Here is a 26610-nt window from a genome sequence, read left to right on the forward strand (position 1 = left end):
GACCAAAAAAACTGCCAAAACATCTGCTTTTATGGAGGTGCTCACACTTGTTGGTGATCAGTTAATCAAGTAGCAGTAATCAATCAAATTAGCAGTTGCTGGTTGCTACTTACCCTCTTAATTCCTATAGAAGAATTGAGGGTGTATTTAGTTATAGGACTGCACAGAGTCCTATAAAAATTTTCTTTTTCATAGGACTGTTGTATATTGATGCCAAAGGTAAAAACATGCCAAAACCACAAATGAAACAATAACTTGATGTGGGTTTGTGCACATGCTTGTGTACACACAACAAAAGTGCAGGGTATGTGGGCTTACTTGTGTCTATATGAGCACATATAAGCACATGTAATGGTTGGCCTGTTTCAACACTAAATAAAAGCAGTGTGGCTGCAACAAACTGTGCTTTATAATAGCTATTTGTGGAGGACTAGATGGATGGCAGCACCTCTGTATCTCAGCCCCATCATTGATAAAAAGCATGAGAGGGCACTTGACAGAGAGGGAGTGAAGCAGTGGGAGCAGGGATGACAGTAAGTTAGGCTGGTGCCATATAAAAAAAAAAAAACAGTTTGATTGGTATTAAGAAAGTAGCCATGTCTGGACACAAGACATAATTTGCAGCAATTGCTGCCTCTTGATCTTCATCTGACAACAACATACTAGCAGGCTAAACTTCGCATGCAACACAAAGTTGCTTTTCTTATTTTTAAAGGTCTTTTACAGCCTGTCCTGAAGGAGACATTGTTGTCATTGTTGCTGACATTATCTTTTACTTTGAGCTGTTAGGAAATGTGTTTCAGACACTCATTGAAATGCAGTAATACCATCTTCCTCTATTTGACTTGTGTTGTTTTTATCTGTTGCACTACCCTCAGTATGTGAAATAACCTCTTTTTATATGATAAATCCACTGGATTAAAAAAAAGGAAAGTAAAATATCGCTACAGATAATTAATATAGACAACTGCTCTCCCACTGGTATGTACAGGCAAATTATTTTATGTCCTTCAGTGTAAAACTTTTAATTTAATCTCTTAATTCCAGTTATCAAAGTTAAATCCTTACAATTAATTAAATGTTCTAATTAAATTACGGATAGCAAAGTGTGATTAGTTTGACAGCTCTCTCTATCTCTTTTTTATTACAGTGGAAAACAAATATCAGTAAATAACATTTGTAAAGGTAAACAAGACTCAATTAAACATGTTACTTAAATTCATAAGAAAATAATAATCCTAGTATATGTGCTTGATAAATGCACTGATAGCAAGCTGGCAATTTCACGCACATTGTTAATTAATCTTATAGTGCATGGACCATCCATAATAAAATTACAGTGATAAAGAGAAATACAAAACATATAACAAATGTAATATTTTAAACTCAAATTATGCACACATAAATTTGTCACATCTTGCTTTGAGTTGTTTTTGACTGCAGGCACATGAATATGTTGTTACGTTTGTGGTGGAGGTGTAAACTATGCAAACACAGAGCAAACTAAATTAGTGTGGAAAGTACAAAAAGGAGCCGGGGGTGCACAGAATTATAATAATCTGGAATTTGCTCTGCACTCTGGGACATTAACTCTCTTAGGACAAAACACTCATTTTGTTACTTGCATTAAATTTCTGTGACAGATTTATGTGGTGACTTACTTTAAGAATCATACCTCTGCTTTGTGACGACCTGACAAAAATGAATGCTTTATTGTGCTTTAATTTAACACACTGACATGTTAACATTAAAATATATATTCGCTAATTAACTAGCAATCCCTTTAACTGTGTAAGACAATCAAAGTGTCAATCGCCCAATATTCCATCAGATTAACATTTTGCTGCTGAAAATGCAAACTACACCTTTAAAACCTTTCAAGCAATAACTCGATGTCCTGAATGCCACTTTTTTTGTTTTGTTTTTTTTTGTTAAAGCCACAAATGTCATTGCCTTGTTGCCACAAGGAAGTTCCTCAGCCAAATTTATACCACAGCAACTGTGAATAAACACATAACCCATCATAAATCGCCAAATGAGGTCAGTGCTTGATGAAGCTGACTCACAAGCTTAAAGCGCAGTCCAGATGCAGTAGTGGCACATTATTTTAATGAGCTGAATGAATCTCTGTGTGACCTCTGCGCTCAGATAAGGTTCTGGTCACCAAGAGGTTACCAAGTGGTCAGATAATGAACTCTGTGCTCAGTTAAGGGTCTGGTCAATCGGATTATCATTTTAGCAAAGGGCACAGCTGGGATGCTGCATTAGTACACTTAGGAGTAGACAAAGGTGGGTGAAAGTGATCAGGCTTATCAGACACACATTTTTTTTTTTTAATTTGTAGAGCACATTAAAAGCATCTCACTAATATGAGCTTTGCTATTTTTAGTAAAACCTAAAATTTTATATGCTTGACATGTTCCAGGGCAACAGTCATCCGGCAAAGGACGATACAGAGTGTAATAATCACAAGCTTTAAAGGGGAAGTGTCATACTCTTTTCCAGCCTGTATATTTTTATACCAGGATTGTATTAGAAGGATTAGCAGTTGGCCCTTTGTGCAGCCCCTCACATTATCCTCTGAAACAAGCTGTTTCAGATTCAAACCTTACTTGGTCAAACTAACAGGATGCAGCAGGTACGTATTTTAGGGAGTACATTTAATTTTAAGCCTGCTAGCCAAAAACTAGCATCACACTTAAAAATACAGAATAAAGGAAGCATCTGGACAACCAAGCTAGCCAGCTGTAGTCTAGTCTGACTGCTCTGCCCTATCGTCCAGACATCTGGCTTCAATAAACAAAAATGCTAAACTTGAGACTTTATAATGGTAGAGCACAAACCAGTGGGCGGGTCACAGTGGCTACATCCATACAGTCTATGGGATGTCTGTGTTTGCTGTGCTTGAATTAGATCACAGCTTGACAGTTAAATAGCCTCCCTCTGTTAAAATACTTAGAAAAATGCTTTACAGAATACCAGTTCCTGATATTGTTTTTACGACACATCAGTGCCCTGTGACCAGAGGAGATATCCACCTTTCATCTGTACTCTCAGCACTACAGCTGAAGTGAGCTATTATCTCCCAGCACGGGCAACCCCTAAAGGATTAACCAGAAATCCTTCTTAAATCTGCCCTCATCATAAAAACCATGACACAAGCTCTTGCATGGATACTGTTGGTGCGCTACCAATGTTTATAATAATACCAACAGGCAATGTCAAAATCCAGTCACTAACAACTATCAGCATAACTTTACCAGCTAGCTCTACCCTTGGGTTCAGATGTCAGGCTGTCATAGTGATTCACTAATCCTGTTGCAGCTGTCACGATGAGAAGTTTAGAGCTTCCTCTTCTGTTGCTATGTGGTGTTTGCTTTTGTTGTGTTATTTTTCTCCTCAGGAGATTGTGCTTCCTTTAATCATCTTTAAATTAGAACAAAGTGCTCTGCTGTAATAGATCAACTAGACAAGACACAAAAGGAACTAAAAAGTAAGTCAGCTTCAGTCAAGGATCTCACAGTGCTGCTCTTTCCTTGCATATTCAACACAAATATTCCCAGGTATGGCAGCATACAGTTTGCTTGAGATGGTTTGGCTGTGCTAATGGAAACTAGTGCATGAAATTCCCATATTTAAATGCTAAAGCAATAAACTGAAATGACTGAAGATGATGTGTCAGTTATTAAAATCAACATTTTTGGAAGGCATAATGACATAAATTAAGCCTATGTAAGAGCCTGCATTTTGTTCATAAAATACATTAGTGTTTTGGTCTTGCTATGAGTCAGTGATGACGAAATCCAGTCTTATTAAACCACGGTGGCTCATGGCTGAGTGGAGCTAAAGCTGGCACAGGGACAAAATCTGATGGTTCCTTGTGTTGTCAGGACATTGTCCAGGTCATGATATAGGTCAAAAACAAGGACAGTGGCAGTTTCTGGAGGGGGAGGGAGGAAAGAAGGGGGGAGGGGACAGGGAACGAGAAAAGGAAAGGAGATAAAGAATGCAGAGGGAATAAAAGGGAGAATAATGCAAAAGCATTAAAAGAGACAGAAGCTGACCTCAGAGTACCCTGGCATTAGCTTGCTCAGAACAGAGCATGGATTTGGACAAATCAGAGCTTTCCACTCTAAAATAATCCACATTTGATAGCTTCCTATCAGCCAGATTGGTACAGGCTAGTCAAAAGGCACAATAGACACATATGGACATAATCTATGCATGAACACTTTGTTTTCCCCCACTCACAAAAACATAGTATATACTCCAGACTCAGGCTGTCCATCACCAGAATGGTACCACTTCACTGTCATGCTCGCACACGTCTTTTTATTTTCTCTGTCTAACAAAAACTGTCACTTGGTTGGGGCTACAGATTGCCAAGGAGGAGTTTCTACTGTACCTCATGTCAGTTTTATCAAGGTGTCCACATAGCTTTTGCCTATGTGTGTGCATGTGCGTGCGTGTGTGTGTGTCTTTGTTTGTGTGTGCGCACTCATATAGGCAGTGATCACGTTTGGCCATTTTCACCGTTTGCACAGCCTAGACCCATGTACATTTCCATATCCTTCCTCTTCATTTAGCATCATTTAGCTCCTCACCTCATTGAAGCACCACTTCTATTTCAACTGACAGCAGGGCTGGCAATCAGGTCAGCAGTTGGCCTATTTAAAGCATGAGGAACTCAGGGCCCCTTGCTTGCTTGGTCATTTAAGAGCTAATACTATAGTAAATAACAAATAAGCTACACGCACAAAAGTTTTAGACACACACACACACACACACACACACACAAAAAATAAATAAATAAAAATATGCACACTTGAAGAGGTGTGTCACAAGGCATGCTTCTTGTTGCACCTTCAGAGAGGTCAAGTGAGGTTTTGTATCAAATATGCATGTTCACATGTGGCCAGCTAACAGCCCAGGACAAGTGCAGAGCTGTCTTTGTGAAGGTCAACCCTCTCTTACTGCCTCTTGGACACACACAGTGGTTGTACAGATGGCTCAGCACACTAAGTCATATGTATTTACTTGCAGTGTCACAGAGAGCGAGTTCTACTGTTAATTCTGTCACACAACATGACCCACAAAATGTTACATAAGTCAGAGAATGGACTAAAGCCCGGCACTCTATAAGAACTAATTACCACTTGTGTCACTGATCTTAAAACAGTGAAGTGATCTAATGTATCTAGATTGTCCTAAATATTACCACTTCAAGCCAGGCAAAAGTCCACAAACAGCTGCTGTTTGTAAATAATATCATGTACTTATTCTTTTTACAGTCTGCACAGATTCTTAGGCTTTAATGAGTTAGTAATTAAAATGACTTCCAGTACACTTTGTTATACTTTAGTATTACTATAATCAAATGAGGCGAGCACGCAGTTCAGAACTCAGTTTAGGGCCATAACTATTGATCACTGCTTTTGGAAACTTACAGTAATCTTCACTCTGGCAGCGAGTTATATTTTATCCCTACACCTTTCTCCTGCAACCAAAAACTTGACCCAAATTGCAGGTCAGGATTATACAAAAGTGACTTTAGGATAAGCACTTACCACCACAGGAGGAGGAATAGACAGGTCCTGAGGTAACAATGACCATCCTGTCACAGTCAGTACTCATTTGTCTCAAAAAATGACTGACTAAATATTTTGTACACACTTTTATAGCCCATCAAGATCAATTGCAGTAACTGTGGTTTCATCTCACTTCTCAGGTCACATTTTTACCATACTACTTAATTTAAAAAACACAACAGGGCTGACCAAAGTGCTGTACAATAACATCAAACAGAAAAGGCCAAGACAGGCTGAAAGGCAATGAAATACAGAATCAAACAAAAAGTGTAAGAGTTAAATAAATAAATAGATAAATTAAAAACTATAAAAAAAAGGAGCTTGTCTGACATACAACGACAAATCATTCCATAATTTTGGAGCCGCAACTGCAAAAGCTTGATCACCTCTGAGTTTGCGTTACGTCTTTGGAACGAGTTAAAAGCATCTGGTCTGCTGACCTAAGGGAACGAGATGGAACATATGGGTGCAGCAGTTCAGACAGATAAAATGGGGCATGACCATTGAGAGACTTAAAAACAAATAAAAGAATTTTAAAATGCATTCATAAATGAACTGGAAGCCAGTAAAGAGAAGCTAAAATTGGAGAGATGTGCTCTCACTTGCTTGCACCAGATAAAAATCGAGCAGCAGCATTTTGCACCAGCTGTAGGTGAGCAATGGAGGCCTGGGTAATTCCAATCGGAAGTGCATTACACTAATCAAGACGAGATGTTATAAAAGCATGTATGACTGTTTCGAGAATACCTTTGGATAGAAGAGGCTGAAAGAAGCAGGACTTCACCACGGTGTTCACCTGAGTATCAAGCCTTAAAGTTGAGTCAATTTTCACACCTAAATTAGTGATACTGGATTTCTCTCTAACTTTTACTAGTTATAAAAGTTTAAATTGTACTAATTGTTAATATGCTGAACTACTATGAACATGGTAAAAAAAAAAAAAAAGAAAGAAAGTGCTCAGCATTGTAATTGTGAACATCTTAGCATGCACACATTCAAATTTAGCTCGAAGCACAGGCGTGTCTGTACAGTCTCACAAAGGTGCTAGCACGGCTCCAAACTGGATGAAAGAGATACAAAAAAAGAAAAAGAAAAAGAAGTGAAACAAAAACAAAATTATTTTAAACACACATTCACACAAGACCCCAAGGACAGGTGATTAGTCAGTTCATGCTGTTAATCACACAAAGTGCTGTAGTGCAGGGAATGCTGCTCTTCTTCTGAAATCAGCTGATGTGCCACGCTTGTAATTTTGTGTAATTTCACTAACTGCTCTCTGACTCTTTTTTACCGCTGTCACAGTTAAATAACAGCGTTAGATGTTACTGATAAGACATGGGAAACGACAGGAGGCTAGAAATATTTGCAGTAGACCATCAATCATGCTGCTCACAAATACTACAATAAGGCTTACATTGTATTATAACACATTATAAAGACTGGACTTTGCACAAGATTGCATTTGTGTTTTTCTTTTCATTTAACTGTATGAACAAATGCTCATGGTCAAATATGATTGCATTATAATCTGCTCAGTAATGGCATTAATTTATATAGGCCAGATACAAGCTTGCTGTATGCAGCTGGCATGCCTACAAAGTCTACATACAGAGCATAAAAAAAAAACAAAAACAAAAATCAGGTCATGGGCATTTAATATGATTCATATGATGGCAGGAAACAATACAGTGACATGACATCATGTTATTAATATTGGAAATGTCACAAATTCACAGTAGAACTAAAGGGAACATTAATATCATGGTGATTCAGTCACTTGAAATGAACCTCTGTCTCACAATGATGAAGCCTGTTTAAAATTATAGCAACCATTGTGCATTATTGCTGCCACATGACACAAGGTTTGGATCAGGCAGCACTTTTAAGGTAAATAAAATACTCAGCAGTAAAATTCTTTTTTCTGCATACGCTATTTAGCCACCTTATTTATAAAATAGGCAACAAGTCAATACCATGCAGAGCACATCTATTTTAGTCTACACACTTAGAAGGAAAAAAACATCACAAATCAGAAACATAAAATGCAATAATCTGTTATGAGTAAAGCTTACTAAATTGGATGCGAATTTGTGCTTTTCTGTCTTTACTTACTGCTAATGCTGGTAGGGGGCAGGTAATCAGATAAATATATTTACACCTGTTACAAAATTCATTTTTCTTTTTTTTTTTGGTGGTGGTGGTGGTGGTGGTGGTGGTGGTGGGGGGGGGGGGGGGGGGGGGGGGGGGGGGGGGGGGGTTACAATCCCATCAGATAAGTTTTTTAAATTGTTAGGTACTGATGTACTGTGGATGAATCCCCAGTGGTAAAAAGCTGAGTCCACATTGTGTCATGTTTTCTGTCAGACCCTGAGCGATCATATATCAGATGCACTTGTCTATGAAGTGTTTTCTTTTTTATTGTGTGGCACTGCTGTTCATTACCTGCTTGTACCTTTTATGATTCACTGATAAAAGTATAATAACCTCCACCACAGGTGCATCAGTCGGAGCATCAACTCTAATAAAGTCATCCAGAGACCAAATAGATCCAAGCTGTGGCTGTGTCTTAGAGGAGAGGAGAAGAGACTATCAAGTAAAGGGCATGCATTTTTTCCCTGTTACAGTGCAGAATACAGCAGGCAGGCAGGATTTTTTTTTTTTTTTTTTAACCATCACACAACTCTGGCATGAGTTTGTTAGCAATCCAATTTTTGAATTTGCTGCAGATTTTGTCTGGCGTTACTGACAACATTTATTTTGTAGTTATGTGTCTGAACTCTTACACTCTTTAATACAGATCCAGCTCAGGCCAAGGCTTATTACTGATAGAGCAAGGATAAGGAAGCGACATACAAATAATGCTTTTATGCAGTGTATTCAGGTTTTTCTCACACTGGAAAAGCTTTCCAGAGTTTACATAAATTGCTAAATTGAAATATCAACTGTAGTATGTGCACTTTACTGCAACATAATTATCAACACAAACCTAATTCTTAACAAAGTTATGACTTATTGCTTCCTATGAGAAATCCTAAAATTCTATATTGAGAGCCTTTATCCTGACTGTTGTGGGTGCAGTACAAAGCTGGTGTAATATGATTAGAGCTGTAGTGCCAAGAGGGCTTATTGCTCCCTTCACAACTTCTCAAATGCACTGACAAATCATCAATGACTCAGCACCATGAGAGTGACGGAAGAAGGTTAGCGTGAATTAGCTCCCCAGTGTTGAGCTACTGTGACGCAGCAAAAAAGGGTGATATAACATTAGCTTCACTCTTCTCATACAAGCGAAGGTTACTTCAGGCCATTTGATTTAAGCTAACCCATGATTTGACTGGCATAGATAACCTTGTTAATCCTCTATGACTGGATTAGCACTTGGGGATGCATGGATAAAGTTACACTAAGAGTTCAGCTTATAATAAATGGTTGACGACTGCTGCGGTTATTGAGAAGGCTAAATTTGACATGATATATTTTATATTGTTAAATCTTTAGTATGGCTGGTTAAAGAGGATTACACAGTTTTCTGAAGTGCAGTGTAGAGCGTGTCTAAAAGCAAATTGGATGTATTTACAAAACTAAATAATAATAATAAAAAAAAAAAGCAAGTGAAGTCAAAACGATACATGAGCCAGGCTATTTGCAATGGCACCTGTTAAAGGATGGGACATATAAGGCAGCAAGTAAACAGTCACTTCTTGATGGAAAAACAAGCAAATGACGAGGCAAGGAACTGAGCGACTGTGATTGGATTGAATTGGATTATTGCCAAAACATCACTGAAAGTCATGAGGAATGGGACCATCTAGAAATGAAAGAGTGGTGGTCTGGTCTGATGAATCATGTTTACTTGACATTATGTTGTTAGCTGGCTGTATTCTTCACTTCAAGAACAGATGTCAGTAGGATGCACTATGGGAATAAGGTATGCTTGGATATAAGTTATACTGAGAGACCTTGGGTCTTAGCATTCATGTGACTGTTACTTTGACACATGCAGCCAATCTGGTCATTGACGCAAACCACACACTCCCCTTTATAGCAACTGCCTCTTTCTGAAGGTTTATGCACAATGCCATGCAGCCACAATTGTTAAACAGTGGTTTGACGAACATGACAGAGTTGAAGGTGATGACTCGGCTTCAAAAATTCTCACTCGAACTGTACACATCAATAGAATGTGCTAGAAAGAGAAATATAAACCATTAATGTTTCCAGGACTTAAATGATCTGCTGCTAAGCTCTTGTGGAATCCATTGCTCAATTGTCAGAGCTATTTCAGAAGCATAAGGGGTTGCTACACAATCTTAGGCTGATAGACGTACTATTTACACAAGAATCTACAACCACAGCTCTGTGAGGCTATACTTAGATGCAGCAGTGCTTCCACCTAAATACTAACATCAGCATGCCAACACACTGATAACAGCCAGGACAATCATGCTGGGAAATGGTCTGAAGTTGCTCTTTCTCATTTGCGGTGTACCCATAAGGAGATAGTCTACTTCAGTCATTTTCAGACAGAAAATGTTTTATTTGGTTTTATTTGGTTTAGGTGCTGGCTAGGTAGAGCACAGAGGAGGCAGGACACATAAAGACCATTCCCTGTGAATTCACTTAATTCAGTTACCTTTCACATCGATACATGGCCTCAGTTGAACACTGCATGGACTTTGTCCCATTCAACTGCAGTAATTTCAGGGCTGGAGTGCACGTGTAAAAGTGGATGATGACAATACTAAAATTTTGTTTAGAAGTTTTAGTTGTGTTTAGCATCCATCCATCCGTCTGTCCATCCATCCATCCATCCATCCATCCATGCTGGTGCCTATCCCACCATGTCTAGCATATTAGTATTTCGATAACTTAGTGGTGAACCAAGGGACAATCTTTTATATAAATGTTTCATGCAGGATGCAGAAATGTATAAATAAAACAAACTGATGACCAAAAAGCAACTTGTCATTTTTACAGTAAACCGATTGTATTGCACGGGTTTTTGCATTCTGTCTATTTAAAAGACATCATCAGCTTTTAATCTGATAAAAATTGCACTTGCAAGAGTGAATGCAGTTAAAAAAAAAAGCAACAAGCTATGAATGACACTGACAGAAATGATAAATTGTTGAATATGAACCAGTTATGTCGATATGGTTATAGTTTAAAAAGAATTGCCCTGATACATAGATTTATCAATACAGTACATTAAGTATGAGTGTGTCTCAAGAGCTCCTGCCTCATCCTTGTTCATCCTTATTTTTTTCTGAGAGCTGACATGTGAACCTGGCAGTGTCAGTGTCTGTCTATTTATCTCCACTATTCTCACTTTCCTGCTTTCCTGTTTTTCCTCTCACTCGGCAATATCCTTTATGAGTCAGCTGCAGGTCCGTGCTGCAGAGGACTCCAGTAATTACTCCAGAACAACTGGCCTGGCAGGTTTATTTATATTTCAAAGACAGGGTATATTAAAGCACTTTACAAGGAAGAATTGAAATGTCAAAACAGACTAAAAGAACGCACAGATAACTTTGCATAAAAAGAATGAATAAAGAAAGGTAAAAATAATTTTAAAAATGAGGAAAGAACATAAAAGGTGTAAGACTGGATTTCAGTTTCAAATGGGAAAGTCTCCTTTTTGGTCCAAATATGTTGCTCAGATAAACTGCACCATACCAGGATCTATTCAGTGTGCGAGATAGCATAGAAAATATTGATTAGACCACATAACCTGTCATGTGTTTTAAAGAAGCACTTAACAAAGTGTAATCAAGCTAGTCTATTATCAAACAGAATTTATTATACTCTGCTTCTGTCTCCTGTGTCCACTCAAACCAATATCCATGATGGGTGGGGTGGGGGGGGGGTTATTGTTTTTCCCTAACCAATCACTTGAGGCCAGCCTATCAACCCTGACTCTGCTGTAAGCAGACACTGAGGCATAACTGTGTCGGCATACAAGTTTTGCCGAAGCTTATAAAGAGTGAAGTGGAACAAAGTAAAACAGTTCAGCGTGTTCCTTCATTTGTCGTTCAGCAGCTACGCCTCAGGGGAGCCAAAAACAGGCAAGCAATTGATACTGCAGCGTTTCACAGACCGAGAACACTTGACAACGACTTGACAACAGTATTAATCCCACTCATTGTGCCGATTGGCTAATTGTTGTACTGTCGTAGTGCTGGTCGAACATTTTTTTTTTAATCGAGAAACTGCTGTTTCGTGTGAAGACGCTAGACGAATCAATCACTCACCTCGGTGGATAAGACCGATTAAAAGGTCTGGCTCCAGAAAACTATCAACCTGGCCATTTCCAGCTCTCATTAGGAAGAAACACTCTGGTTTGAGTTAAGAAATGAGACTTTAAATCACTCTAGAGAGCTGCATAAACTAATCAAAAAAAAAAAAAACCTCTTCAAGTATAAACAGTTGTGATGTGGCAACTAATAAGTTATGTCTTGTGTAACAGAAGCAGCAGCTCAATTAGCATCATGTCAGGCAATTAGCGAGGAAACCGAGGCTTTCTTCCATATTCTTTTGCCGCTTGGTTCCCTGAGTCTTTTTGGCATCATTAATTTGTGCCACACTGCGTTAGTTAATTTACAAATGGTGGCAAAAAGTCAGCCCACTGTAACAATGCAATTATGCGTCATGGATTTCGTGCACTTTATTTTGCTGTCAAATAGCAATCTTAGATATCGTCTTATAAGAGCACTCCCGTTTTGCCACAAGCCAGAGATGATAGATTTGGATACCATTTGATGCTATTAGCTGTTCTAGACATCAACTAACAAGTGCACATTTCTCTGGTACTAAGTGATGAAAGTCTTTTCATTTTTGGGATGACCAGAAACTCCAGCCTAACACACAAACTACATATACAGAAAAGGGAAAAAAAAAGGCAATCACAGTTCAAAAGAAGAGAAAACAGAACAAGAAAAAGGAATCACCTGATTTATTTCAGAGATGAAACCATGCAGGGTGAAGCAGATGAGGAAATATACTAATGCAGATCTTGGATTACAGTTCATTTTTCCTTTTTAAGAGGAGTAATGCTTTTTTTTTTTTTTTTTTTTTTTAATATATTAACTCAGTGGCTTAATTAAAGTGAAGGCTCTTAGATATTTGCTGTATGCTTAAAACTGTATCTGGTGCTTAGAGATGGGCTCTCTGAAGTCACAGGAGAGCAGTAGCAGAGCAACACAGTGTTTAAAAGCATGTTACAGATCACTGGAGGGTGTTAAGATCAAGCCCCGATTAATTTGATCACAGACCAGATTGGTTTTTGTAGTGTGTGTGTGTCTGTGTGTGTGTGTGTGTGCATGTGTGTGTGCGTGCATACGTGTGTGTGTGTGTGTGTGTGTCCACGCGCTTTGAAGGGTTAGATTAACTGCCAGATTCCCAAATACAGGATCGGGTGCTTCATGTTTCTGTAGGTATGTTAGAAATATGTGAAATTGTGCGCTGATTGATTCACATTACCTTATTCTTGTTACAAAGTGAGAGCGTAACATGAAAGGGTACATAAACCGAAAAAACCCCACATCCACTGCTAGCCTTTATCAGCTGCCTTTTGTAATTTATCAGTCAGACAAGTTTTCCACCTGCATTGCACAAGCAGCACAGATAATATTAAGCATGCAATATTCATAGACAGTTTCCAAGTGAATCCATTCTCCACACAACGTATGTACTTGAGTCTTTGTATGTGTGTGTAAGTGACAGGGAGAGATGATTGCTCAAGCATCGTGAGTAGATTTAACAAGTAAATTGAACACAGAGGTGGGTCGCCTCTCGGCTTGTTCTCGTGTCCTCTAATTTAATTTTTTTTCTACTCTGTTTTCCAGCGGGGGTCTTAGATCTCAGTGAGTTCCCGTCTGGCTGGGAAGTGAACTGGCTTTTAATAAAGAACAGTCCTGTCATGCTTTACGAACATGGCGGAAGCGGAGAGCAAAGGGGCATTCTTTAATGAATTGAAATAATAAATAGAACTGTCTTGTTGAGTTAAAAAAGGTTGTTTACAGTATAGCTTTAATGGAGTTAATGCTAAGGAATAGCTAGATATTTTGGGAAACACTTATTTACTTTCTTATAGAGAGTAATAGCTGAAGACCTATATATAAAATATACAGCTCAGAGAGTCTTAACCAATGTTGTTGCTATCACAATAATATAACTCACATCTTAGCAGCTCAAAGCAGTTAATGTATGGCTTTATATTAGGGACAGCTTGATATAGGATCTTTAAGATCAATACCGATACCAATATTTGGTGATTGGCTGATTTTTTTTTGCTTTCAGACACATGAAACATAAACAGATTTCCCTAATATCCGCTGTGTGTAGTTATTACTATGATTATGTGACAAACAGTTTAAAAACATCACAACAAGTCGGGTATTACTCATGTAAACTCTGCCAGACTCTGCTTGTTGTGTTTGTGGCATTCCAAACAGATGCTGCCAACAAGGAAAATGCAATATGCCCTCTGGTGGACACTTTACAAGAATATCAACAATCACAACATAGCTGAAGGGTGTTTCTCACCTCTGCATTGCTTTTTACATTTTCCATTTATCAGCAATTATGAAGGCAGATACAGATATATTGGCAAATAGATAATATCGGCCAATATAACAGCTGATATATCGGTCAGGCTCCTCTTCTTTTAAAGATATTTTTTGGCCTTTAATTGATAGTGCACAGTGAAGAGAAAGGAGAGTAGGGAGAGAGATATAGGGGAAGACATGCAGGAAAGGGCCATAGATCGGACGCAAACCTGGGCTGCCCACACCACAGGTGTGTGGTGTACATCAGGGCTCTTCAACTCCAGGCCTCGAGAACCCCTGTCCTGCAGGTTTTAGATGTGTCCCTGATTCAACACACCTGAATCAAATGGCTGAATTACCTCCTCAGTATGCAGTCAAGTTCTCCAGAGTTCTGCTAATGACTTCTATATTTGACTCAGGTGTGTTGAAGCAGAGCCACATCTAAAACCTGCAGAACAGGGGCCCTCGGGGCCTGGAGTTGAAGAGCCCTGGTGTACATGGTCACCTGCGCATCCACTGAGCCACCCTGGCGCCTGGTCTCTTCCTTGTATATTATTGCAGTTACAAGTAACAGAACTAAAGTGACGAGACAGCTGAGGTGCTCATGAAAACACTGTTCAGTCACAAATCTGATCTGAATTCAAAGACAGAGCTGGCTTCATGGATTCTAAACAAAACGAGCAGGTTCTTAAATTTTCCTGGAAGTGTGCAACCACAGCACCGGTCTTTTCTGATCTCCTGTACTATACTTAGTAATCTTACATTACAGAATATAAACATTAAACACAGGGGTGTGCATCTACCATGCAACAGGGAACTTCTCTCTACCCCAGGGTTCCCAGATCTCTGCCCCAACCATTGTGGTCAAGCAGCTGACAGGCTGACCTTCTCTCACCACGACACATCTTTTGACTCCAGCCATTTTCTCACCATTATGTTAAGCAATGGGCCTGTGCCTGCCAGAGACAGGAGACTAGTTGCTGAGGCTATCATTCATAGTGCAGAGGAGGAAAGGATTAAGGCCATTGAGAAAGAGTAGGAGAGAGAAGGGTCTGCATCTTAATGCAGGCCTGAGTGTGGAACAGCCTTGTTATTAGGAGGCTCTCTAGAAAAAGAGCAGTGGCTGGGTGGGTGGCTGGTTGTGAAAATAAAGGCATTTGCTATCTAAAATCCAGTGGTTAGTAGTTTTCCAAAGATCTTACCCTTCAAAACTGAATTTTTTTTCAGTGAAAAGGTAACTTTCACCCCTGCATTTTTAATGCTTAACAGGTTTGTCCTTAATAGGGTGAAATTATTTTTCTTTTCTTTCCTGATTTTTCCTTCTTGATGTGAAGAACGCTAATAAAGTGCAAACTAAAAATAGTTCACCACTGACAGTTGTAATAGATGATTGTCTTTAAAAAAAAAAATCTCTCTCCTCTCTACTTGGCTGAGGGCTTGGCAAATCATTTCACACAGACAGAACAAAAATATTATTACAACACTTCAAAAGACACAGCCACACACAGCCACCAGCAAGTACAAACAAACAGATTTTTGCTGTCTCACACGCACATATACACATTTGCATACATATATACAGATACAAAAATACACAACCAACATGGATTCATTATAACAACATTTTACACTCTGGTGAAATCCTCCAGTCACTGCTGTTTGCTCTCATACTCTATCAGATTACACTCACCTAATCATCTCAAAGGAAACAGACTGTCAGCCAAAACAGCTGAAAAACAAAACTTCTCCTGTCGATCACTACATGGAAAAAAAAAAAATCAAACAATTGCTGTTGAACACAGGAACTATTAGTACATGTGCCTAACACAACATGATGTGTTTTTCCATGGTTTGTTGAGTCCTTCACTGTAAAAAGTGTGCTAATTCATGCTAAAAAAAAAACAAAAAAACAAAACATTTCGCTAATAGCTGCACAAAACAATCTTTTTATACTGTCAGTGGATCGTTCCTGGCATCACACCAGCGATAGTAGCTCATCATGTTGTGTGCAGAATTACAACAGCCTGGGTGGTGTAGCTCCCCCTGGCCAGCCTGAACTTGTGCCAACCCCACTATCCCAACGTGCATGGATATTAGCTCCAGTGCAGGTGGAAAGGGGGTTTGGCAGTCATTCCTCAGCCTGGTGCCTCTGGAGAAGTGAGACGTAAGGTTTAATTAGAGTGGATAGCACGGTGTTTTGGACAAGTAGGGGAGGCTTTAATTGGTGTCAGAAGTGTCTTACTTTGTGCACTGTTGTGATTTCACTGAGGAAAATGGAGGCATTTGGAGTAGGAGAAGCAGCACAACCTTTTTTTGTGTGTGTTTTTTGGTTTGGTGTTTGGTTTAAATGAGAGAGAGTTTGGAACAGCTGAAATTTAAATGTCTGGCAGATAAGAGCAAAAAAAAAAAAAAAAAAAGCAAGCAAAACAAGAAACTGTAGCAGTGACATTGACATGATAATTGTCTAAAATTACACACAGTTTTGGTTTCTTGAATGCTGCATTCTGTAATCAGCAGACATTGACAATTTGAATGGCAAACAAAACTTCCATTATCTTTCCCGGATATCACTGCAGTTTTCTAAACAAATCAGGCCTAACTAATAGAGACTTTGAGCTTCTGTTTAGCACAATCCAGTTTTCTGATGGTATTCTTGCTAAAATTCTTACTAGAACATAATAAGACAGTTGCTTGTCATTCAACATCTCACAGGCATGTTTTTGTAAGTGACAATAACAGACCGACAAAGAGCAAAAAGGTTTCTCTGGCATTTTCAGTGTGTGCATTGATCAGTTTTGACTGCTGCTTCGACATCCCAACTGTTATGGAAGGTAAACAAGCAAATAATTGCCCCCCCAACACTAACACGCTCTTAATCCGAAACAGCCTGAAACAATGTTGTAAATAGACGCAGAACTGTGATCTATTTCTAAAAAGTTTTATTGGGAACAAATAGAAAAAGGAACACAAGATATAAAAAATTTGGTTTCCTCTGCAGACACAGTTTCCAACTGGGAGGAATGACGACATCTTATTTCTCCAGTGAGGCCATTTAAATATAGACTTCTGCTACTTTAGCTGTTCCTGCAGTGCAACAATCTGTTGATTTGTGATCACAGATTTCCTTTTACGTTTTTCATCCTTGAACTTCAGCAGCAGTGACATCAGCTTCATGTCCTGAACCCTTCCTCTAGGAAGTCAACATAATAATTCATATTTACTGCGCTAACGTTAAAACTTCCATTTTAATATTAATCATCACTGAGCCCACACACTCAACAAGTCACAGCTCCCCGCAACTCTCTGTAGAAACCCAAGAAGGAAAGGATTTTTTTTCTCCCCATATTGCCTTCATCACTTCATTGATGCAATATGGTGTAATCTAGCCCCCCTGACTGAGCAGATATTTAATACACGGCTGTTCTATACATAATAAATGGCCCTAAGCAATACACTGTGGCCTCCTTCTAAAGCAAAGCTAGAAATGCCCTGCCCTTGAAATACCACCAAGGTTTGGAAGTTCTATTCTGGTGCTTGCGCTTTCCGTCCATACAGTATTTGACATTAATAACCTTGTTTTTTGAGGTCAAAGGGCTGCCTTGAAGAGCAGGCAACACACGAAAAAAATTGGTGCACACGAGTAAGTGAAAGCATGACAGATTTCATCAAATAATGAAACAACATGGCTGAGGGCTGGTATGCTTCTTTCTGTGCATGTGTGCATGTGCGTGCATGTGTGATGGAGACAAGCAGGAGGGGTGGGCAGAGTGCTGCTGAGTGATGAGATGCGATGAGACACAGTTTGAGTGAGTGCATACTAGTGTGTGTGGGGTGGGGGTGGGGGGTAATGTGTGTGAAAGTGGATGAGAATGAGCGAGAGAACAAGAGAGAGAAGATAGACATAAATGGCTATGAGTTAGCATGGCCTACTATTTTTTTTTTTATTGCAGTTGAAGCAAATTGAGGCCACTAACGCAGCAGTTAGGCTGCTTTTCAGGTCACTCAAAAAGCTGTACTAAAAGGGTAGCTAGACCTAAATCCACTGTTAATTTGATGGAATGAAAGACACTGCAACCCAGTAAAGGATCAAAGCATGCTGCGGCACATCAAGCCACTACAAGTTGTCTCGTGTCATCATGTTATGTGTACAGGACAACCACACTGGAGTTAATTTGATTGAATTAGAAATCTTGATTACTGGCTGAGGACAGCTGGCTCTGGATCAGTTAACAGTGCTGCTCCTTTTTTTTTAAGGTGCCAAACAGAGACTGCCACATTCTTCTTAGTATTTATGCCACTCAGGTTGCAGTTTGCCAAACTCTTTAGTCAACATTGCCGATTCCTTTTGCTGAAAACATCTTCTCTATCCTCAATAATGATGAGCTGGCTCCACTCGCCCGTGCTGTGGGATGGGTGATTCATTTGAGTTTGTGGAGTAATTGACCTTGTAAATATGGAACTTGGGAGTCTGAGCTAAATCATTAGCTCTGATCTAGCCACCCCCCCCCCCACCCCCCATTTTTTAGCACTTGAAACATTATTAATATTTACATAAATCTAATATTTCACAAAATGTATGGCTCCCAGTAGCCACAAAACAGATGGTACTTGCAGCTGTTTCAATTCACTGTGTGATAAAGTCACCAAAGAAAAGAAAAAAAAAAACTTGATAAATGACCATCAAGATGGTCTGCGTTGGGATGTTTTTAACCATTATGCTGATGATGATGCTGACAGTCAGGCTCATTAGAATCACTTGACCCTAAATAAGTGCTGGAGAAAAGATTCTTGACTTTGACAGGCAATGTGTGACAAAAAAAAGTGCTAGTAAGAATGAACCGTTTAATATCAGCTTTCAGACTCTCTCTCAGTTGTGTGTTATATTTCTATTCATTCCCATACACAAAACCTGCATGCGGTAATCATTACTACATAATCTCCAAACCTCCAATAAGCATTTCAGTACCTGTCAAAAAAATAAATTAATTAAAAAATATATCATACTGAGAAAGCTGTGGAGGAGGAACTGCATCAATCATTTCAGACACACATCAAAACATCACACGGCCCCGTGTTGTTTTATTTAACCACACGGAAACCAGCAAGCACCAAATCATGGGAGGGCGCCTGTGAATTTTCAAGAAATAGCCTCTAGCCTGTTATGTCTTCTAAACCCGCAAAGGCGCAGTGTAAATACTGGCTCCAAAACAGCGTTTTGAATCAGCATGAGTCACCTTCCCACCCACTTTGGACGAAATGTTCACTCGTGTCTAACAGATTTTACTTAATATGTAAAATACAGAGAGATTCAGTGGGCGATACGTAGGCTGCCAGACACAAACAATAACGAGTAATTCAACAGTTTTGGTCTCTGTGGAGCCGTTTTTACCTTCGGGTGAGAGCGCTTCTTGGAAATTGGATAAGACGACTTGGAGAATTTATCCGTGCTTAGTCCGTAACTTCCCGAGCAGGGCATCTGTTTTTCAAGATATGCTGACAGAAAGGAAGAGGAGGAGGAGGATGAAGAAGATCACACTTGCGAGCGCCGCTGTGGTAAACAGCGGTGACGGGCGCTTTCCGTTGAAACCCGGCGTTTTGTCCTTTGACGCTTTATTTGTCCGGTGAGTTTGTGTGTCTCTCGCGGGGGTAAAAGCAAGAACCCCGGTCCACGGTGGTCTCCATTACCGAGCCCTAGATTCACCTTTACGCTTAAAGACGACAGACAGGCACATCAACAAAGAGACAGACAGAGAGAGGGAGAGACACACAGATAGGTAAGTAGAAGGAGAGGAGGACTGCTTCTGCCTGTCAGACAAGCCAGGAAAGAGACTGAGACACTGCTGCAACCAACCAACAAACTCCAGAGAGAGCGAGAGAGAGAGAGGGAGTGAGAGAGTAACAGACAGAGATGCACAAGTAAGCTATTGACTTCTCTTCAATTAGCAAGGCTTTAATTTGCCTTTCCCATCTGCAAGGGAGACTCTTAACTAACGACCATAATGGATTTGTTCTGAGTTATATCCAAATTATGAGACAAAAACACAAGATTCTACATTTTCCATAGTTAAAACCATCTGCAAAATTTCAGCATTTTACATTTGTAAGATTTTTTTCCTGCTTCATCTGTAAGCTCCAGTTGGGATGAATAGGTTAGATTATGATTGGAAAAATGTAAAATCCATTATGGATTTGGGGAAAGTGTGCCTATTTAATCTTCATCAAAGGTGTTTTTATCAAGCAAAAAAAATAAGGGTTTCAGAACCAGCCCGCACATACTGTAAATTGAAATATCACACAATTAAAATGTCACAAAACTACTCACAGACAGATTTCTGTGGTTTGTTTCAAACCCTTAACAGATACCATTGGCTGCACCAAAACTATACAAAAATGCAGATTCAAAATCTTAAAAATATGTCTAATATATTGTCCATCATATGATAATGTGAAAGCTTTTTCAGGTGAGCTTTAAAAAAAATATATATATTTTTTTTTTATATTTACTGGAGTCCTGTTCTGCAAGATAAATGTTCCACACAGGGAACCATAATGAACAGAAAACAACACTGCATCTGCCCATCTGTTTTTATCAGTGGTCTCTGGCACAGGGAAGGTAATTCATTTTGTTGCCCTCTTCTTTATCACTGTATGAAGTCTGTATGTTATACAAAAAGAATACAGACTGAAGTGAACTGAAAGTGAGCAAAAGACAGAGATGTGAAATGATTCAGTACCACGGACAGCTCACAGTCTGCAGCCTAACTAGGCCAAACACTGCTCTTGTTCTTGCTGTCGCCTTTTTAATTGTGTCAGTTAATCTAAATTCAGCTTGGAACAGACTTATATTAAGATTAGAGGCATTGTACTATAGAAAAAAATCATGATATCCACAAACTAAGGCAGAAAGAGGGAAACAAACTAGCTAAGAAAGATGAGGAGGCAGATCAAGTGTGGCGAGAGATCAGTGAAGATTTAGTCAAGCTAATGCACGAGGAGGACTGCATTTTTATGGCTTTATTGTAGGCCTGTTTCCACTTGTCACGTTCGATTGCACTTGTCCCCTGGGGAGGTTAAAGCCAGGGGAAAATACAAGTGTTTGTTAAAAGGTTGACTTTTACCTTTTACACACAGAAATCTCTTTCACTCACACACACTCACAGTTAGATTAGCCTCATTCATAATTAGCTCATTAGTTTTCTCATTAGAGATGCGATTACAAAATACCACTCTACATCTATTTTAGTCTCACTTTTTTTTTTTTTTTTTGCTAAATGTAGATATTTTAGTTTTCTTGTATTTGAAGTACAAAAATCAATGCTTTAAACTGAGGTCTGCAGTAAAATAATCTCAGCTAGAAGAATGCTGGGGTAATAGAAGAATGTGGATCTATTCCAAAGCATCAGTCTCTCTCAAACCATTTCTACAGACTACAGAAACCAATTTTCTCTAAAACAGGACAGTGTTGTTGCTTATTGATCACTCTTCCATTAGACATTTCTACACTTTTTTTTTTGGAGAACAAAATTTTCAAACTGAACTGGTAATGAGGTGAAGGCTGAGCCACTATTCACTTGACACCTGGAGCAAGAAAAGAGTCTACACACCAGGGTGCAACAAATGATTGGTTTTGTCTCTTGGCATTTTACATCAATTTTCTGGCATCTCTGCTGCCTTATACAATTAAGCTAAAAGGAGATTTTCTGATAGTAAAAGGTCTCAAGATCCAGACCTTTTACCTCGCAAGACATGGCAGGCATTTCTACATGTGTTCGTGTCATGTCTGCTGCAACATGAAGCCTGTATAATCCCAGCTCATGTGCATTTAAATTAAAGCATCTCCTGTCTGCTGCCTCTCTCTAAGCATGTATTTCAGCAGCATCTGTGCTATGAGAAGGGAACATGAGGGAGGATTACCTGCTTAATTAGGGAAGGTGGGTTTTGTATGTTAGTATGAGGGCAATATATCAGGAGTGTAATCATATGTAATCAGAGACTATCTATTTAATCTTTCCCAAAGCATTTGTTTACAAGATAGTAATTGCAACTTCTATTACACCATATAAACACATACACTCACCACTTTATTATGAACACCTTTCTAGTGGGGTTGGACCCCCTTTTGCCTTCAGAACTACCTTAATCCTTCATGGCATAGATTCAACAGGGTGCTCACAAACTTTGGTCCATATTGACATGATAGCATCACATAGTTGCTGCACATTTGTCAGCTGCACATCCACAAGCTTTGTAACTAGCCCGTCAGGGATTTTCAACCACACCACGTTGAAAGTCACTTAACTCGGCTTTCTTCCCCATTCTGATGCTCAGTTTGAACTTCAGAAGGTTGTCTTAACTATGTTTACATGCCTAAATGCATTTGGTTCTGCCATGCTCTGCCACTGGCTGATGAGATATTTGTGCTAACAGTTAAACAGTTGTACCTAACAAAGTGGTCGATGAGTGTATATTAAAAGCATTAGTTTATATTTATCTAATTGACCTTATTTGGCACAGTACTTCAGAATACATTTAAGTTTCATGTCAATTTTTGAGGTAATGTATGTTTACAATTTAAAAATTAAAATAATATTTCGAAAGTAGCTGTGGCAGACCAGTAATGCCATGTGGTGGTCCAGCTGATAAACAGATGGTCTCTCTCTCTCTGTCACACACACACACACACACACACACACACACACACACACACACACACACACACACACACACACACACACACACACACACACACACACACACACACACACACACACACAGTAGGAACCTCAGTAGGTTGCTGGTTCGAGTTACATAGAATTAGTAGTCATTTCACAGAAATGATGGGACCTTTCAGGACCTTTCACTCTGTTCCATGAACACTGGTGTGATTAATTAAGGAAATAGTTCTGTTTATGCATGATGTCTGCACCTGCTCATCAACATCCCTGACAACACTGATTAACTGCATGTGGTGTAAGAATAGGCTTTGACAGCTTATTAACAAATTGGGAACAAAAATTGAAGCATTAGAGCTATGCTACAGATCTGAGCTTTTCATCACTGCATGTTCAGCTTTCACTACTGAAGATGTTAATTTTCACCACACATTTTCTTAACAAGTTGCAAGCAGTTTTTGGATTTTTGTTGGATATGCCACATTTCTGGCCCCCTTCTGTCAGTTCTTCAAATATGGCCTTCATTTTAATGTCAGCTACACCATTGTCAAGACAAACACCTGCCAAATTACTTAAAGCACTTTGCCTTTGTGCAGAAGGCATCACCAGGATCACATTCAACCACGATAACACACTCAAAGGGTGAAAACAATACCAGCCACACTGTCGACTAAAAAAAGACATAAAAATAAATTAAAACACATATTTGCTAGTAATAAATAAATCAGACTAAACACTCCTTCTGAAATTCAGCTACAGTTGATTTGAAGTGCTGCTTAAAAGCTATTTAATAATAAAATTAGTGTGTTGGTTTATTTATTTATTTTGGAGTACTATCCCTTTAATTAAACATAAAAGCCTGCAGTTTGAGATTTTCCCTACTGACTTGCACTTTGGAAATGCTGTGACCACTTCTGAGAATCTATACATGCCAAACACCTGTCCTCCTCTAGGATCACTCACACGTGTGTGCACACACTCACATTCGTGCGCGCGCGCGCACACACACACACACACACACACACACACACACACACACACACACACACACACACACACACACACACACACACACACACACACACACACACACACACGCATGCAGTCACACTGAGGCACCTGTCCACCTCTGCTAAATTTTCCCTTCTGAATAGGCAGCTGGTGTCGGTTGCACACCTTTTTGCTCACTGGGTAATTGAATTCCAAATTTAGAGCTTCCCACTCTGTAGAGAGGATATGGTCAACTAATCAACGCAATCTGGCCAGCTGTGTTGGTGGCAGCACTGGTGAAGATGGTGCAACCAGAGATGTATGTTACACCTTGAAATTTCTAATTTATTTCTATTCAGGATCCTTTAATTGGTTTGATACAAATGCTGCTGCTACATCCAAAAAAGCCAAGCACCTGTACTGTGGTGTGAGTGCTGAGCCATATCCATCCTCCATAGGCCTCCACAGTTATGATTATTTGTTAAGCATTAAGATCACAGATTTTACTGGAAAAAAAGGTTTTGTTCTGTTTTTACTGGATTGTAATGTAAAAAAAAAGCTGCTTTCACATGTTGTGGTAGAGGCTGCCTGACAAATACATTTCTTGGACTGCTAAAACTGGCAAATACTGTATTAATGCCAAAAATAGTCATGTAATAACAAATATGCTGAGAGCCTTCTACCGTGTTTTGTCCTTTGCACACATGATACTCAAAGCACTCTCTCACTGCATGTTGATTAACCAGTCTTTAGGAAAAACAGTTATGTAAAAGTATTTCTCAGCGCATCTAATGAGCGCTTGGTGCCTGCAATAAACTGTTTTACAGAATGTGTTAAGCACAGCTCTATACTATATGTGAGATTTCTGCAGACTCAGAGTTCTGTGCTATGCATTGCCACCGTATCAATGTGATACAAATTTGATCTGATTCACCACCACCTCGGGTGCTGCGTTTTTATTTGAAGATACATTTGTATATTCTGCGTGTAGCTTCTTCACTGAGTAGCTATACACATGCACAGCAGTGTTTGATCTAACATGAGGACAGTATGTCATAGTCCCCTTTATCTTCAGGTGTGGACACACCATCTTTCTTTCTCTCCCCTACCTGCTCCATCTGTTTTCCCTCTCCATTATGTGTGGGTGTGGTTAACTCTGCGTACCTCCTCAGAATTAGGCACGGCTGTTGACTACTGCAGTTGGTGCACATGTTTTTCACTGACCCCGGCTCTCCTCTCCACCCACTGCCTGATTGTTGAACTACTTAGTGTGGTAGTTTTGCTCAGGGCTCCTAGTACTTAACCTGCCAGTTGACCTTACCTGCTTTACTTACCTTGCCTGCCTGTCTTCATCACAGGTTCCCTCCTGGTTGATGAGCCTTCCTGCTTCTGGTAGTTCCTGCCTGCCCTGCTTTTTTCCCATTGAAGAAACTTACCTGTGTTTAAACCTGTGCGAACTGAACTCAAACCTAGATAAAATGAATCTGAGGAATCCTTGGATTTAATCATACTGACCTGTTGCACTTGAACCTTGAATGTTTTTCAGCCACATTCTGCCACTGAGTCTTTAGGGTGTTAACTATAACACAGTAATGTGTTAGTGTTTAGTAGCTGAAAATTACCTTTCCTAGTCTATCTATCTATCTATCTATCTATCTATCTATCTATCTATCTATCTATCTATCTATCTATCTATCTATCTATCTATCTATCTATCTATCTATCTATCTATCTATCTATCTATCTATTACTGTTATTTTACTGTCAAATACATTTAACTGCTTGTTAATAAGGTTTTATAAACTTGTTTTGTGAAGCACTTTGTGTAATAAAGGTGTTATCTCTCTAATTAAAGTTTTGAAGCTTTCAACTATGCAGTTACAGTAGCCTTTGGTCATACTCTGAAATATCAGTATCTACCTTCTACCAAATATCTGATTATTGTGTTACAGAAAAAAAAAAATCATGGCTGATCAGAGTGGCTATGATTCATCCTTCATGAATCATAGAAAATTTTGTCCATAGAAAATTTTGACTCAACTTCTCAAAATTTCAACTCAATTTCAACTTAATCAAAATTTCTAGAAAATTACTCGAAATTTCGAGTTATGATGGCAAAGCAATTTTTTTTCAGTGGCGAAACAAGCTTCCATACACATCAGACTGGCATTGCAATTCAGGAACACACACTGCTGTTCTTCTCAAGACGAACCTCCTTTTAATACTAGAACTCACTTTGTTTCATTCACATGATGAGAGCTGTGCCTTTGTACATTTTGCTTTTTTGACCTGTGCCAACAATTAGGGCTGTTCAAACTGTGCTGTTCAAATCTCCCCAGTCACATCCATGGCAATTTTGACAGCAAACACATGGACTACAACAGAATAAATGCAATCAGCATTAATTATACAGATAATTAGAGATCCAACATTTTCCAAAGCCCACAGCTCTGAAATGGATAAGCCTTTCAGGGCTCACAATTTAACAGTGGGTCACAGGAGGACTGTGCAGAGCTTGTTTGTGGTTTTAGGCAGGTTTCCTTCCGTAACTCTCGTCCTTGAAGTGAATGCTGAAAAATGAGACTTGAAGTCAGAGGCAGGAACAAAGGGGGATTTATGGGGCACTGGGAGAAGCTGTTGGTTGATTATGCCCGGCAGAGGTGACTGCCTTGGCTTTTAGCAATCAAAACTCTCAGGATTTTCATGTCAGTGGAAGGAGAACTTTTATCTTTGTGCAATCAGAAGAAAGTGCTCTGAGAATTGCTATAGCCTAATAAATAATCTGTTTAGGTAAGGATAATAGTAATGATGCAG

At 39.2% G+C, this 26610-nt stretch overlaps 1 protein-coding gene across 1 annotated transcript in view; it reads right to left on the reverse strand.

Annotated features, from left to right (window-relative positions):
* The window catches only part of dlgap4b (discs, large (Drosophila) homolog-associated protein 4b), a 114415-nt gene extending 94612 nt beyond the window's left edge, over positions 1-19803 (reverse strand). Inside the window, exon 1 of the mRNA XM_030729262.1 lies at positions 19524-19803. The gene's annotated coding sequence lies outside the window, so the exon portion shown is untranslated. The remainder of the gene's footprint in view (positions 1-19523) is intronic.
* Between the last annotated feature and the right edge of the window lie 6807 nt (positions 19804-26610).

Source organism: Archocentrus centrarchus, chromosome 5, assembly GCF_007364275.1.
Source record: "Archocentrus centrarchus isolate MPI-CPG fArcCen1 chromosome 5, fArcCen1, whole genome shotgun sequence".
In the NCBI taxonomy this organism is placed as follows: Eukaryota; Metazoa; Chordata; class Actinopteri; order Cichliformes; family Cichlidae; genus Archocentrus; species Archocentrus centrarchus.